Source organism: Budorcas taxicolor, chromosome 4 (genome assembly GCF_023091745.1).
Source record: "Budorcas taxicolor isolate Tak-1 chromosome 4, Takin1.1, whole genome shotgun sequence".
In the NCBI taxonomy this organism is placed as follows: domain Eukaryota; kingdom Metazoa; phylum Chordata; class Mammalia; order Artiodactyla; family Bovidae; genus Budorcas; species Budorcas taxicolor.
The window spans coordinates 58,010,769-58,025,860 of record NC_068913.1 but is presented as its reverse complement, the minus strand read 5'-3'; the positions used below and the strand labels follow the sequence as shown (position 1 = coordinate 58,025,860).

Sequence of the window (15,092 nt, the reverse complement as noted above, 5' to 3'; positions counted from 1 at the left end):
ATTTTGGAGCCCAAGAAAATAAAATCTGTCACTGTTGCCATTGTTTCCCCATTTGTTTGCTGTGAAGTGATGGGACCAGATGCCATGATCTTCAGTTTTTAAATGTTGAGTTTTAAGCCAGCTTTTTCACTCTCCTCTTTCACTTTCATCAACAGGCTCTTAAATTCTTCTTTGTTTTCTGCCATAAGAGTTATGTCATCTGCATATCTGAGATTTTCTGGTATTTCTCCTGGCAGTCTTGATTCCAGCTTGTGTTTCAACCAGCCCAACATTTCTCATGATGTGCTCTGCATTTAAGTTAAATAAGCAAGGTGACAATATACAGCCTTGACGTACTCCTTTTCCTATTTGGGACCAGTCTGTTGTTCCATGTCTGATTCTAAACTTGACCTGTATACAAGTTTCTCAGGAGGCAGATCAGGTGGTCTGGTATTCCCCTCTCTTTCAGAATTTTCCACAGTTTATTGTGATCCACACAGTCAAAGGCTTTAGCATAGTAAGTGAAGCAGAAGTAGATGTTTTTCTGGAATTCTGTTGCTTTTTCTATGATACAACAGATACTGGAAATTTGATCTCTGCTTCCTCTCTCTGCCTTTTCTCAATCCAGCTTGAACATCTAGGAGTTCTCAGTTCACATACTGTTGAAGCCTAGCTTGGAGAATTTTGAGCATTCCTTTGCTAGCATGTGAAATGACTGTAATTGTACAGTGGTTTGAACATTCTTTATTTATCTACTTCATATACCATTCACAAATCGAGGTTGTTCCCTGTACTTCTGACCAGCTGACTATAAACCTCTATAAAATGGCTCTCACCACCACCCACCTTCCTTGGTTTTGGTTCACAGAACTCAGGAAGCTAGTTTATTCACTAGGTTACTGGTAATGATACAAAGCATGCTAATGAATGTGGACTGACATCCAGATGAAAAGATACTTAGGGTGAGATACCAAAGAAGCTCTGTCCCTATGAAATCTGAGGCCCACCGAGGCAGCATGTCCAGGTGGCTCAGTGATAAAGAATCTGCCTGCATTTCTGGAGATGTGAGTTCAATCCTTGGGTCAAGAAGATGCCCTGGAGAAAATGGCAACTCGTGCTTGTATTCTGGCCAGGAAAATCTCATGGACAGAGGAGCCTGATGGGCTACAGTCCTTGTGGTGGCAAAATACTGGACATGACTGAGCGACCGAGCATGCACACGTGCAAGGCAGCATGTAGACATGTTCTGATTCATTAGCCTGGAGGCTCTCTGAACCATGTCCTTTTGGGTTTTTATGGTAGACTTCCCAGGTAGTGCTTGGGTTTTTATAAAAAACCTCATTAAATACTTGGTGTGATTGATTAAATCATTGGCCATTGAGGACTATGAAGTTCCAACCTTCAAAATCACATGGTAGGCCTTCATCCTTAAGTTGCCTATGTGCTCTCCAAAAGTCAGTTCATTAACATAACAAGAAACACTGTGGCTCTTAACACTTAAGAAATTCCCAGCATTTTAGGAGCCAAGTGCCAGAAATGGAGACTAAAGCCAAATACATATTTCTTATGACAAATGACAACATCCCTTCTTTTTAGCAACTTTATACTCTGACAAAGTGGTAAATTTGATGAAAGTGAGCATTATGGCAGCTTAAAAGGAAAAAATGATGAAGTCTGTTCATACATACTTGCGTATTCACTGAATTCCAACCTAACTAGATGTTTATACAAGGTGTAATTCATGTCATAAGACAGTGTAGAATCTAGAGAAATAAAGGCAAATGGGTTATCTCAGGAATGGAGATAATGATAGAACATAGGGCTTGTGAAGATTAAGTGAGATAATACATGTAATATACTTACTACAGTAGCTGTTAGGTAGAAAGCGCTCAGTAAATGTTGCCTGTAGTACAAATAACAATAATATTGGCACTTCCCTGGAGCTCCAGTGGTTAAGACTTCATGCTCCCTATGCAGGGGGCATGGGTTTGATCCCTGGTGGGGGAACTAAGGGTCCCACATGCCTCACAGCGTCAGTGTAGCCAAAAAAAGAAAAAAATACAATAATATTGTGTCTTAACAGTGAGATTGATTTGGGTATTTGAAGAGCTGTAGAAAAAGAAGGAAAATGCATGTGGATCTATACTGTTGTTGTTCAGTCACTCCATCATGTCTGACTCTTTGCAACTCCATGGACCACAACACATCAGGCTTCTGTGTCCTTCACTGTCTCCTGGAGTTTGCTCAGACTCATGTCCATTGAGTCAGTGATGCCATCCAACCATCTCATACTGTTGCCCCCTTTTCCTTCTACCATCAGTCTTTCCCAGCATCAGGGTCTTTTCAGTGAGTTGACTCTTTGCATCAGGTGGCCAAAATATTGGAACTTCACTTTCAGCATCAATCCTTCCCATAAATATTCAGTGTTGATTTCCTTTAGGATTGACTGGTTTGATCCCCTTGCTGACCAAGGGATTCTCAAGAGTATAGTCTAGCACCACAGTTTGAAAGCATCAGTTCTTTGGCGCTCAACCTTTTCTATGGTCTAGCTCTCACATCCGTATGTGACCACTGGAAAAACCATAGCTTGACTATATAGACCTTTGTTGGCAAAGTGATGTCTCTGCTTTTTAATACTCTTTCTAGGTTTGTCATAACTTTTCTTCCAAGGAGCAAGTGTCTTTTAATTCCATGGCTGCAGTTACCATCTGCAGTGATTTTGGAGCCCATGAAAATAAAGTCTGTCACTTTGGGAACTGGCAGTGACAACAGGATGTCTTTTAGATATAACAAGCTCTACAAATCAGTAACAGACATTTCCACAAAGAAACCCAAATGATCAAATGAAAACTTTCAACCAAAGCAATAATACACCTTTTTCCTTCTATCAAGTTAACAAGATTTGAGAAGAGTAACAGTAAATGGTGGTAAGGATGTTAAAAGACAAGCACTTTTTCAACCACTTTAAATACTGTGCATTGGTATACTATACCTGAAAGGCACTGAAATGTAGTTTTTTGTTTTGGGTTTTTTTTTTTTTACTTTATTTTACTTTACAATACTGTATTGGTTTTGCCATACCTCAACATGAATCTGCCACACGTGTACACGTGTTCCCAATCCGGAACCCCCCCCCCCCACACCTCCCTCCCCATACCATCTCTCTGGGTCATCCCAGGCACCAGCCCCAAACATCCTGTATCCTGCATCGAACCTACACTGGAAACTCGTTTCTTATATGATATTATACATGTTTCAATGCCATTCTCCCAAATCATCCCACCCTCTCCCTCCCCCACAGAGTCCAAAAGACTGTAATATACATCTGTGTCTCTTTTGCTGTCTCGCATACAGGGTTATCATTTAAACCCATTAACTTGCTTTATGGTAATGGGTATATAATCCATTCTGTATTTGAATGATCTCAACTCAATGTCAGTAGGGTCTCAAGTCCGTGAGAGAAGACCCTCAAACCAGAGTGGCATTTGCCCTCCTGATTTGCATTAGTGATGACTTGCATTGTTATCGTTCATCTTTGCTCTCTCATTTGGAACACTAAAGAAAGGATTTAGTGTAAATACCTTTGTATGATTTGCTCTTAGTTCAAAATGGCTTTGTAATTTCTTTGAGGCAGGAATTATGTCTTGTATTTAGATATCCTTCAGTAGTACTCAGTTCAGTTCAGTTCAGTTCAGTTCAGTCGCTCAGTCGTGCCTGACTCTTTGCGACCCCATGAATCGCAGCACGCCAGGCCTCCCTGTCCATCACCAACTCCCGGAATTCACTCAGACTCACGTCCATTGAGTTGGTGATGCCATCCAGCCATTTCATCCTCTGTCGTCCCCTTCTCCTCCTACCCTTAATCCCTCCCAGCATGAGAGTCTTTTCCAATGAGTCAACTCTTCGTATGAGGTGGCCAAAGTACTGGAGTTTCAGCTTTAGCATCATTCCTTCCAAAGAATACCCAGGACTGATCTTTAGAATGGACTGGTTGGATCTCCTTGCAGTCCAAGGGACTCTCAAGAGTCTTCTCCAACACCACAGTTCAAAAGCATCAATTCTTCGGCGCTCAGCTTTCTTCACAGTCCAGCTCTCACATCCATACATGACCACTGGAAGAACCATAGCCTTGATTAGACGTACCTTTGTTGACAAAGTAATGTCTCTTCTTTTCAATATGCTATCTAGGTTGGTCATTCCTTCCAAGGAATAAGCGTCTTTTAATTTCATGGCTGCAGGCACCATCTGCAGTGATTTTGGAGCCCCCCAAAATAAAGTCTGACACTGTTTCTACTGTTTCCCCATCTATTTCCCATGAAGTGATGGGACCAGATGCCATGATCTTCGTTTTCTGAATGTTGAGCTTTAAGCCAACTTTTTCACTCTCTACTTTCACTTTCATCAAGAGGCTTTTTAGTTCTTCTTCACTTTCTGCCATAAGGGTGGTGTCATCTGCATATCTGAGGTGATTGATATTTCTCCCGGCAATCTTGATTCCAGCTTGTGCTTCTTCCAGTCCAGCGTTTCTCATAATGTACTCTGCATATAAGTTAAATAAGCAGGGTGACAATATACAGCCTTGACGTACTCCTTTTCCTATTTGGAACCAGTCTGTTGTTCCATGTCCGATTCTAACTGTTGCTTCCTGACCTGTATAGGTTTCTCAAGAGGCAGGTCAGGTGGTCTGGTATTCCCATCTCTTTCAGAATTTTCCACAGTTTATTGTGATCCACACAGTCAAAGGCTTTGGCATAGTCAATAAAGCAGAAATAGATGTTTTTCTGGAACTCTCTTGCTTTTTCCATGATCCAGCGGATGTTGGCAATTTGTTCTCTGGTTCCTCTGCCTTTTCTAAAACCAGCTTGAACATCAGGAAGTTCACGGTTCACGTATTGCTGAATCCTGGGTTGGAGAATTTTGAGCATTACTTTACTAGTGTGTGAGATGAGTGCAATTGTGTGGTAGTTTGAGCTAAGTTCATGTATTTTTTATAAACTTCATTTAAAAAAAAATTGTTTCTGAACAAGTAGCAGAGGTATATAGAGTCTAAATGATCTACTTTTTTCCATTTGCTTCTTGACCTCACTGGTTCCTTGTGACATTTATAAGATTTGTCTGTGTTCCTAGGTTTGGTTTTGTTTTTTTTTTAAGAGCTTGACTCCTACTTGACACTTATTTGAACTTTTTCATGTGCACTCTGAAGGGAGAATGACAGAATTAGGAAAGATTCTTGAGGGTTTGAATAGCTTGTACCCCTTCATCCCTTTAGCTTCCTTCTTTAAAAATATTCCCTTAATCTCATCATTCTATCTTAATCTCTTCCAGTAATCCTTTCCCCTCTTTTGTTTTAAATAGGTAAGTTTTCCAAGGTCCCTGTATGCACGCTTATAAATACCATGCTATGGTATTTATAAGCTATGCTGATGGCTTAAATTTGATGCTGCCACAGAAATAGGCAGTCAGAGTCAATATCCATTGATTGGGTTCATCTCCAGCTTTCTTGCTGGTTTACCTCTAAATGCCAATCCTAACTTCCAATATGTTGAACTTTTCCATATGAATCAATGGCACCTTAATTTTAATGTGCCTAAAACTGACTTTCTTTTTTTCTGAACCAGAATTTGCAGTTTGGTTGTTTTCCTCTTCTTACATAATAGCACCACCATTTCCCTGGTCACTCAGTTTGGAAATTTCTGAAATTATCTTTAACTCGTTTGCATACCTCAGTCATTTGTCAAGTCCTGTCAGTTCCAACTCTCAGTCCTGTATCCATACTTTTCTTTGTGCTCCTGGTGCCTTTTATGTTACCTTGTAAATGGAATCACCTGTCTAATCAATTGGCATTGCCTTTAGAAGTTTAATATTAAAACACGTAGTAGATCACTTTATCCTCCTAAAACTTGCAGTGGTCTTTTTCACCTACATATTCTTAAGCTTTTCTGGGCTCAAACTACATTTCCAGTATCTTTCTCCAATTTTTTTTTCTTTCACTTACCCAGGGTCCAGTTTATTCATTCATTTATTTAATATTTATCTTGCACCAGACACTGTTCCAAATGCTGTTGATATAGCAGTGGGTGAGATAAGCCACAGCCCCTACTCTTTTAGAGACTGCACTCTAAGGAAAACACTCCGTATCTCACAGTTACTTGTATGTTAGGTGCTTTCAGGAATATGCTTCATCAGTCAGGAATTCCAACCCCACCTGTGTAAATAACATACCCCTCAAGACATTGCTCAAATACCACACTTTCCACAAAAACTTCCTGATGCTGCCAGTCAGAATTAATAACCTTTTCTAAACTCTATTAATAACAGTATTTAACTTGGCTTTTCAATTACAGTTATTTAAAAACCTTTCTTCCCTACTGGATTAGATGCCTCTTTAATGGTTGAGACTGTCAGGTTCAGTTTTGTATTTTCTCTGAGCCTTGTTCATAAAGTATTAACTTAAATTTGATCCTCAAGTATTGGTGTGGTATTTCTATAGTGCCATATAGCCAGATCTCCTGGATTAAAGGAAGAGAGATAAAATAGCTGAGGCAGACATACTTAATCATGGCATACACTTTTCACTTAAGCATAAAAAAAAATAATACTAGTATTTTTACATTTGCCCACAGTAGAAGATAAATGACACTCATAAGTTCTCAGGGCAAGATATAACTTTTAATTAAATTGGGATGAGGGGAAACATCCATTTAGCTGCATCAAAGTGGGTTTTTTGTGTGTGTATGTCACTATTATAAATGTCAGCCTGAGAGGTCATTCATGACAACTATAAATATTTTATGAAAAATTTAATCTATATAACAATTTGTTCCTCTGGAGAGAAATGGTTTTTTGTTGTGGTTGTTTTTAATGCTATTTCATATATCCCACTCCCCCACCCCATAGTAAAACAGCAAAATGAAATTATATATCCCCACTAAAATTTTTCTCCCTTGTGCCACTTTTCTTTATAGATTTCAGAAATTTTTAATAAAGGATCAAATTATTATATCAGTGACTTTAAAATATATTTATATCTTTCTTGCATAATTCCTAGCTTTGTAGCATAAATTTTATAATTGCATCTAGAGTAACTTTCCCAAATATGAGATGTTTCCCATTGACTATAACATTATTACTAACACTGCAACAGAGATGAAGTTAGCTTGAGTGACCTTTGAGTGATATTAACCTTCATTTTAGTTAATGTTTTCATTTAGGAAACAAATATAAGCACAGTCTGAAACAACACTAAACTGAATCCTAAAGTTTACCACTTTGAACTTCAACAAGAACTTAAAATTTACATGGCAATTTGTATATACATTGGCTCTGTGAGATCACTAAGGCAATACCATTGTCTCTGTTTAGATGGAAAAACAAGTTTCAGGATAGGAGGAGATGTGCTCATGGCCTCAGTTCTGTTCTGTACTAAGTAGAAATGAAAGAGCTCAAGCTCCTGTTATCCAACCCCAAGCACCATTCTTTACCAGGATCCTTTATCAAATTGGAACTTCCTTCTATAAGCAAATGTAACATTTTCAAAATAGACAGTTTTTAGAATTAATAAAAATGGATGAACAGGGAAATAAATAGTAGTATTCTGTTTCCATTGCTAAGATTTTTTTTTTTCATCTAATTTCTTGTTATCTTAGGTCAGTGGTAAATAGAAATTCTAATCTCTTTCAGCGTAAGCTACTTATGGCCTTCCCCCGTGGCCCAGCAGTAAAGAATCTGCCTGCAATGCAGGAGACTCAAGTTCAGTCCCTAGGTCAGGAAGATCCCTGGAGGAAGCCATGGCAATCCACTCTAGTATTCTTACCTGGAGATTCCCATGGACAGAGGAGCCTGGTGGGCTACAGGCCGAAAGGTCGAAAAGAGTCAGACACGACTGAAGTGACTGAGCACGAGCACAAAGCCACTTATATTTTCTTTTAAAACTCGAAGATAATTTGTTTTTCAAATTTCTTCTATCTTTATAGAAACATAGGTTATACCTGACTCTAAGTTTAGCCAGTAAGATACTTTCTTAGGTAGATAATGCAATACTGATTCATGCTGATAGCCTCTCTCTTCTTTAGTGTAAAAGGCAAGTAAGTATTTCACAGTCTCCATAGCACCTTTCAATTTTTTAAAGTCTGTCTTTTCTTGCCTAGGTAGGATAGAGTCCCTGGTATCTTTAATACAAATAGAAATTAAGAAACTTCCCTGGCAGTCCAGTGGCTTCCAATGCAGAGGGTCTGGGTTCATCCCCTAGTTAGGCAGCTAAGATCCCATATACCTCATGGCCAAAAATCCAGAACATAAAACAGAAACAATATTGTAACAAATTAATTAAAAATCTTTTAAACAAAAGTTTCATTAAGAAATGTAGGTAATCCAAGTAGTATATACAATAAGAAATAAAGTCTTGAATTTTTAAGCGATTTAATTAATTAAGAAAAAATAGGGCTTTTCTAGGTCTCATATGTTTAACTCTTGCAATTTTTTGTTCTATAGTTCAACTTCTCTTTTTTTCATTGTGATGATCTATTCCATGTAAATGGTTAAAGCTGTATAATTTTTTTTCTCTTCTTGTTAGTTTTTTAAAGATGTTCTCACTATCCTGTCTCTTCCTTACTCTTCAAAAGCCACCTCATGGAGATTCAAAGTAGGAGAAAAATACTGACAGTGTGTCCTGTGTAGCAAACAGATGGTTATTGCGTTCATCTTTGCAGTTTCAAAAAGGGTGGGAGGTACTGATATCTTTCAAAAAGGTGAGATATTAGTCAGATCAGATCTCATGGATTTGGGGGAGTGTGTATCATCATCCAGTTAAAAAATTTCTCCCTGGCTTTTTTGTTTTACTGTCTTCATTTAATCATTGACGTGCATTTTCTTATTCATTTAAGACATCTTGATATTGCCATAAACTTAACTTTTCACCACCTCAAAATGCAGAGAACACTGGATTTTTACATTTAAGAAACTGTATTGTATCTTTGATAATCCTTGTTTTAATGCTGTTATTCCTGCCTCTACCTGCAGAGATGTGTTTTTAAGTATATTGCATGAGTTACATTGCTAACATAAATTCTAATGCTTATATCATCAGATTCTGGCAGGCAGGTTAGTCTTTCCCCAGGTTATCTAGCAATTTTTGACACTTAAGAGAGCAATTCTTTGGGAAAAAGTAGCTTTTTACTTGACCCCAGGTCAGAGAGTTTCTAAAATATTTAAGTTACAGGCAGATTCTGTCCTGAAAGTGGTTGAAACAGGACATCAATATCATATATAAAATTTGTCCATGTTTCCATTTTACTTTGTTACGTACTTGTCCCCTAATCCTTATATTATTAATGTTATTGAGCTTTTTATACTTTAATTTTCTCATTTTGAGTGTTAGATAAAATAAAGGGTATGATAGGAAAAAAATAAGCTTTTACTGTAACTCTTTGAGTACTCACGTGTCCAATTCACATAACTCTAGTATTAAAACTTGCTGATACTTTCAAATTTATTTAAAATAAAAATCCAGCCTCCTTACCAAGATCTCAAAGGGTGGTACCTGTTTCCCTCACCCACTCTCTTTGCTAACTGTGTCCCATCACACTGGCCATGTCTCTGTTCCTCAGATACAGGAAGCTCCAGCCAGCACCACTTACTATTTATTCTACTTGGAATGCTCTTCTCTAAAATCTCATGGCTTTTCTGAAGGGAAAGGAAGAGATTTTGGAGATGGTTGTATCTGAGATAAGCCTTTAAAATGGATCTATAGGCTAATGAATGCCTTTGGAATGCTTCTGGAACATAAAGATATTTAGAGTAATTCAAATGGGTGACTGGAGTGATTTAAGAAAAATTGCCTTCTGTGGAGCATTGATTTAGCTACCAGTTACAGTGTGGATACTCAAAACTTAGGTTGACTGGTTAATTTACTAAAGTCTCTTTTCAGTGGGTAGGAAAAATTTAAACCTATTCTGAATTTGAGATTATGAACAAGAAGAAGTCACAGGTTGTAATGCCCAGTGTAAAACCAAATGTTTAGCTAACTTTTGAGAAATCTTGGCTGAATAAATGGCGTGTGTTTTAGCCAGATGAAGTGTCCATGTCACCTGTTTTCAACCAAAAAATAGACCTGTCCATGTTGTTTTCAAATCCTCTACTCTGGTTGGTACGGGGGATGAAGAATAGGAAGTAAGCAGCAGACTTCTTTGATTGCTTTCTTTATTACCAGCAATGGCTGACGCACCATTCTTCATACCCTGATGTCTGTTCCCCAAAGGAGTGCCAGTCCAGAATCCCCAGTGCTGTGCTTGGAAGTAGCAAATGTTCCCACTCTTATTTAAGAGCACAGGCTCCTCAGGGTTCCATATGTGTATCAGGGGCTTTGTCATTTGGTATGCCTCTGGGTTTTGGTATTGGAAACAAGTTACTTCAGAAGAAAGCTAGTGACTCATTTGTATCAACAGTACAGACCTTTTTCTGCATCTGCCTAAAAAGAATTTTTATTAGTTTTCTTTTAAGCCTCTATTTTGTTGACCGTCTACTGCTTCATTTTTTACCCTGAACTTTAATCAGTAGCTGAAAGCATAAACAAATTCTGTTCCAGGATTTATTCTTCTTCAAGGTGTCTCGTCCTCAAAGATTCCCAAGCACTCATGTTTTATCCATTTTTCTTGTGAGAATCTTTCATAATCCCAGCATGTAAGCAAAAAGTGAATATACTGTGGACCTTTACTGGTCCCTGGATTTAGCCAGGTGTGCAGAATGGGCTGAGGCTGGTGCTGCGGATCTCCTCCATCTGCCTTCTTTCCCTGCTATCCCATCAGCTTCTGGCTAGACCTGCCCCAAGTTTAAAAAGACAGACCTTCATCTGTGTAAATTTTAAGCATTGTAAGTTTTTTAATTTTATTTTTAAATCCTTTTATACCAAAATACATGCCTATAACTTGCTTGAACGTTCTAAGAAAAATGCACTGTCAGACTTGCTTTAAAGCTTCCAAGTTAGGATCTCCCAGGTCTGACTTTATATCCAGCTCTTATACCACAAAACACTCTTGTACAGTCAGAAAGAACTCAGTAATACTCTAGTTTTACTTCTTAGTATCCCTGCCCCTATCCCCCAGCAGTGCAGACCTCTGCTTTGTATCAGTGTGGTACCGCGGTCCCTCCCCCAGCCAGCAGCTAAAGAACTGACAGAAACTAGCAAGGTCCCAGGAAGCAAACAGATTCGAAAACAAAGGCCAGAAGCGGAGTTTTAATAAAGTATTCAGACAGTAATTTGAATAGAGCATTTATGTGACACAAACAGAACTGTGTTAAGCAACAGGGAACTGAACATTACTTTTCATACAAAGTTAAAAGCACATTGTATTTTCTTCCTGACTGCTTGCCCAGTCCTCATCTCTTTGAGAGAGACAAGCTTCATCTAAATTATTTCATCTGATTGATGATTGTCATTTAGAACTTTATTGTTACTTCTGTTTCAGGTACTCCTTTGAAAAAAGTGTATGGATTCATTAACTATTCTAATATATTGTCTATAGATTATAAGGTAAAATCAAGCATGTTATCTGCAGATACTTTTTAAGTTGACTTGTCTTTATACTTAGAAATGTCTCTTAATAGTAGCTTCCTTGATGACTCAGATGGTAAAGAATCTGCCTGCAATGCAGAAGACCCATGTTTGATCCCTGGGTTGGGAAGATCCCCTGGAGAAGGAAATGGCAACCCACTCCAGTATTCTTGCCTGGAGAATTCCATGGACAGAGGAGCCTGGCAGGCTATAGTCGATGGGGGCGCAAAGAGTCAAACATGACTGAGTGACTATCACACCATGGAAGGGCCATTGTTCATGTGTCTTTTCTCTCCTGCCAGTCTTTCTCCCGAGATCTTGGAGGAAGCCTGTGGAAAAGAGCTGGATTCCCTTGTGTCCAGGACTCCCAGGGCTGTTTAAAATTTCAGCTCTTTTCTTCTTTCTTGCCCTTTTCATCTCTTGCTCTGCCAAAGGTGAAGTAGTTCCTGTATCCTTGCCTCTCTTCAGAGTTTGTCACCTTTTGGAATTCAGTTTGATTGCCTTTTGACTTCAGCTTTCTTGGAGTCAAAATAAGTTGTGCAGGGATTTTGTTTGTTTAGGGTTTGTCTTTTTTTTTTAATCCAATTTTCTCTCATTGTAAGGATGTTCTCTTGTGGCTTTCCTCATCCTAAGCAGAGTGAAATTCTTCCTCCCTCTGCTTTATTTTAATTAATATCTATGTGATTCAGTTCAATTCAGTTCATTTGCTCAGTCATGTCCCACCCTTTGTGACCCCATGGACTGCAGTACACCAGGCTTCCCTGTCCATCACTAACTCCCAGAGCCTACTCAAACTCATGTCCATCACCTCAGTGGTGCCATCCAACCATCTCATCCTCTGTCATCCCCTTCTCCTCCCACCTTCAATCTTTCCCAGCATCAGGGTCTTTTCCAGTGAGTCAGTTCTTCACATCAGGTGGCCAAAGTATTGGAGTTTCAGCTTCAGCATCAGTCCTTCCAATGAATGTTCAGGACTGATTTCCTTTAGGATGGACTGGTTTGATCTTCTTGCAGTAAGGGACTCTCAACAACACAAGTCTTCTGCAACACCGCAGTTCAAAAGTATCAATTCTAAGTGATTAAATGCCACTTTTGGTTAAAGTAGATGCTTCTCCTCATTTAATAGAATTCAGAAAGATATGCACACATATGTATTTGTCTACTAAGAGAGACAGTTGGCCTTACTAACTAGTTGTCATGAATAAATTCCAAAACCTATTATTGTTTAATATCTAATCTTGGCCTTTTGACATAGTTATCAGTGAATTATTATATTAGTAAATTGCTATGTTTAATGTACCTTGGTATACATTTTGCTGGAAATTTGTCATTGGAGGATGTGCTAACAAATTACGTCACTCATTGGCAGGTGTTCTTTGGGTATATTCCTGACAGCCCCCAACTTACCCCCTCTCCCCAAAATCAGGGCTGGGCAACTGGTGACACCTTCTTTAAACTTTAATCTGTGTTAAAAATTGTGACCATGATAAATGAGGTACAACTTTGGAGGCTAGTAGTTGGTGTTAGGGGGGTGAGATGGGGAATAAAAATCATTTTTTTAGGGGACTCTTTTTATCTAGTGTGTGTCTGTCCCCTTGAGTCATTTTTGACAAAGAGTTAAATGACTTTCCATGTCAACTCCTGTTCATGTTTAGGACTCTGCAGCTTTCATAAGACAGTCAACTCAGATGTCTCCCAGTTGCCTTCTAAGGCCAGTGGCTGCACATCCAAGTCAGCTTAGAAAAGCAGCAATCAAGCTACTTGACTGGAAGGACAAAGTTGAGAATATTATCAACCAGTATTTATAAAAGCCATGTTCAGGGAAAATTTTTTTAGAGAAGGTCACAGTTTTTCTAGGAAGTCTTAAACTGTCGCCCTCCAGTCAGAAGGAAACAGCTATCTATTGTATCCTGATGGTTCTTACCCTACCCCTCTGCATCGCTCTCACTAAGTTTCGGGATATGCTTTGGCATGACAGCTGGCTTTGAAGAATCAATATGAGACACAGTCTGTTTTGTTTGGTCTCCTTGTTCTAAGTATATGGACTTCACTATAGCTCAAAAGGTAAAAGAAGCTGCCTGTGATGCAGGAGACCAGAGTTCAGTCTCCCGGTTGGGAAGTTCCTCTGGAGAAGGGAATAGCAATCCATTCCAGTATTCTTGCCTGGGGAATTCCATGGACCGAGAAGCCTGGTGGGCTACGGTCCTTGGGGTCACAAAGAGTCAGACACTACTGAGCAACTAACACACATACACATTCTAAGTATATTGCCCATTCTATCACATAGTATACTTATTATTAATGGCTTCTGACTTCCCAGAGTTAGGCCAGACTTCACAAGACTATCATCTCTCCAAACAGCAGCCACAATTGTGGGCTCCCTAAGCTGCCTTCACTTCTGACCAGCTGGCTGCAAATTCAAGAGGTTCCCACTATGCCCCCTCAGGTTCATTAGTTTGCTATAATAACTCAGAAAGCTCAGGAAAGCCTATGTTTATTATTACAGATTTTATTGTAGAAATAAGTCCAAATCAGAACCAGCCAGAGAGATACATAGGGTAAGGTCTGGGAGAACCCCAAACACAAAGCTTTCATCGTCCCCAGGGATGTATTGCTCTTCTGATACATCAGTGTATAATACACACAGTATTATATTATAACAATACACACTCAGGAAACCTTACCTGAGCTTTGGTGTCTAGAGTTTTTGCTGAAACTCCATTAAGTTTGATTGATTGACTCACTGACCACATGATTGAACTCAAACTCCCATTCCCCTCCCCTTCCTGAAGTCAGGCTGATGTCCTGTGGTTCAAAACCCTAGCCAACTGATCACATGTTGGTCTTTGAACATGGCAGTCCCCATCCTGGAGTTATCTCATTTAGCGTAAACTATCAGGTGATGTCAAAAGGCCCACCAGGAGTAACAAAGACACTCCAAACACTCAAGGAATTCCAGGGCTTTAGAGGTTGTCTCCTAGGAACAGGGGACAAAGCCAGCAAAATTCTTTGTTACATGAACTCCTGTCCAACTGTTTCCCTTTTCTAAGAAAGCCAGTAGCCAAAATTGAAGCACCTAGAGGTTTGAATGTGTGGATGTACATTTATATTTCTTTTTTTTTTAATCTTCAATTTGTGTGCCCATCCCACCCTAATTTTTCTTTCTTCCTTTACTAATTTTTCTGCTATATTGTTTTATAACCACTTGAAATACTTAAGACAACAAGATGGAGGTGTAAATTAAATAATCCCAGACACCTCCGAGATAATCCGTGGTTCTAGAAATGGAAAGCATGAGGAATAAGGAGTTCTGCAGCCTTTCTGTGGAGCCTTTGGGCCGCTGTTCTAACTTTGGTTGGGAGATTTGTGGTGTTCTGTATTAGGGAGGAGCGCAACTAGGCCCCTGGAATGAGAATTCCTAGCAGGTTCTGCCATGCTGCTGCCTCTGAGCTGGTTGGGAGGGAACCTTAGAAGTGTGCTCTTTTCTCTCATAGTCACTTGTGTAGCCATTCAGACAGGAAACTATTACGAATCTAATATGTCAGTATCTATGAAATGTTTTTGA

At 39.1% G+C, this 15,092-nt stretch overlaps 1 protein-coding gene across 1 annotated transcript in view; it reads left to right on the top strand.

Moving 5' to 3' along the window:
* The window catches only part of ZNF277 (zinc finger protein 277), a 141,673-nt gene that overhangs the window by 89,330 nt on the left and 37,251 nt on the right, over positions 1–15,092 (top strand). The window lies entirely within an intron of this gene.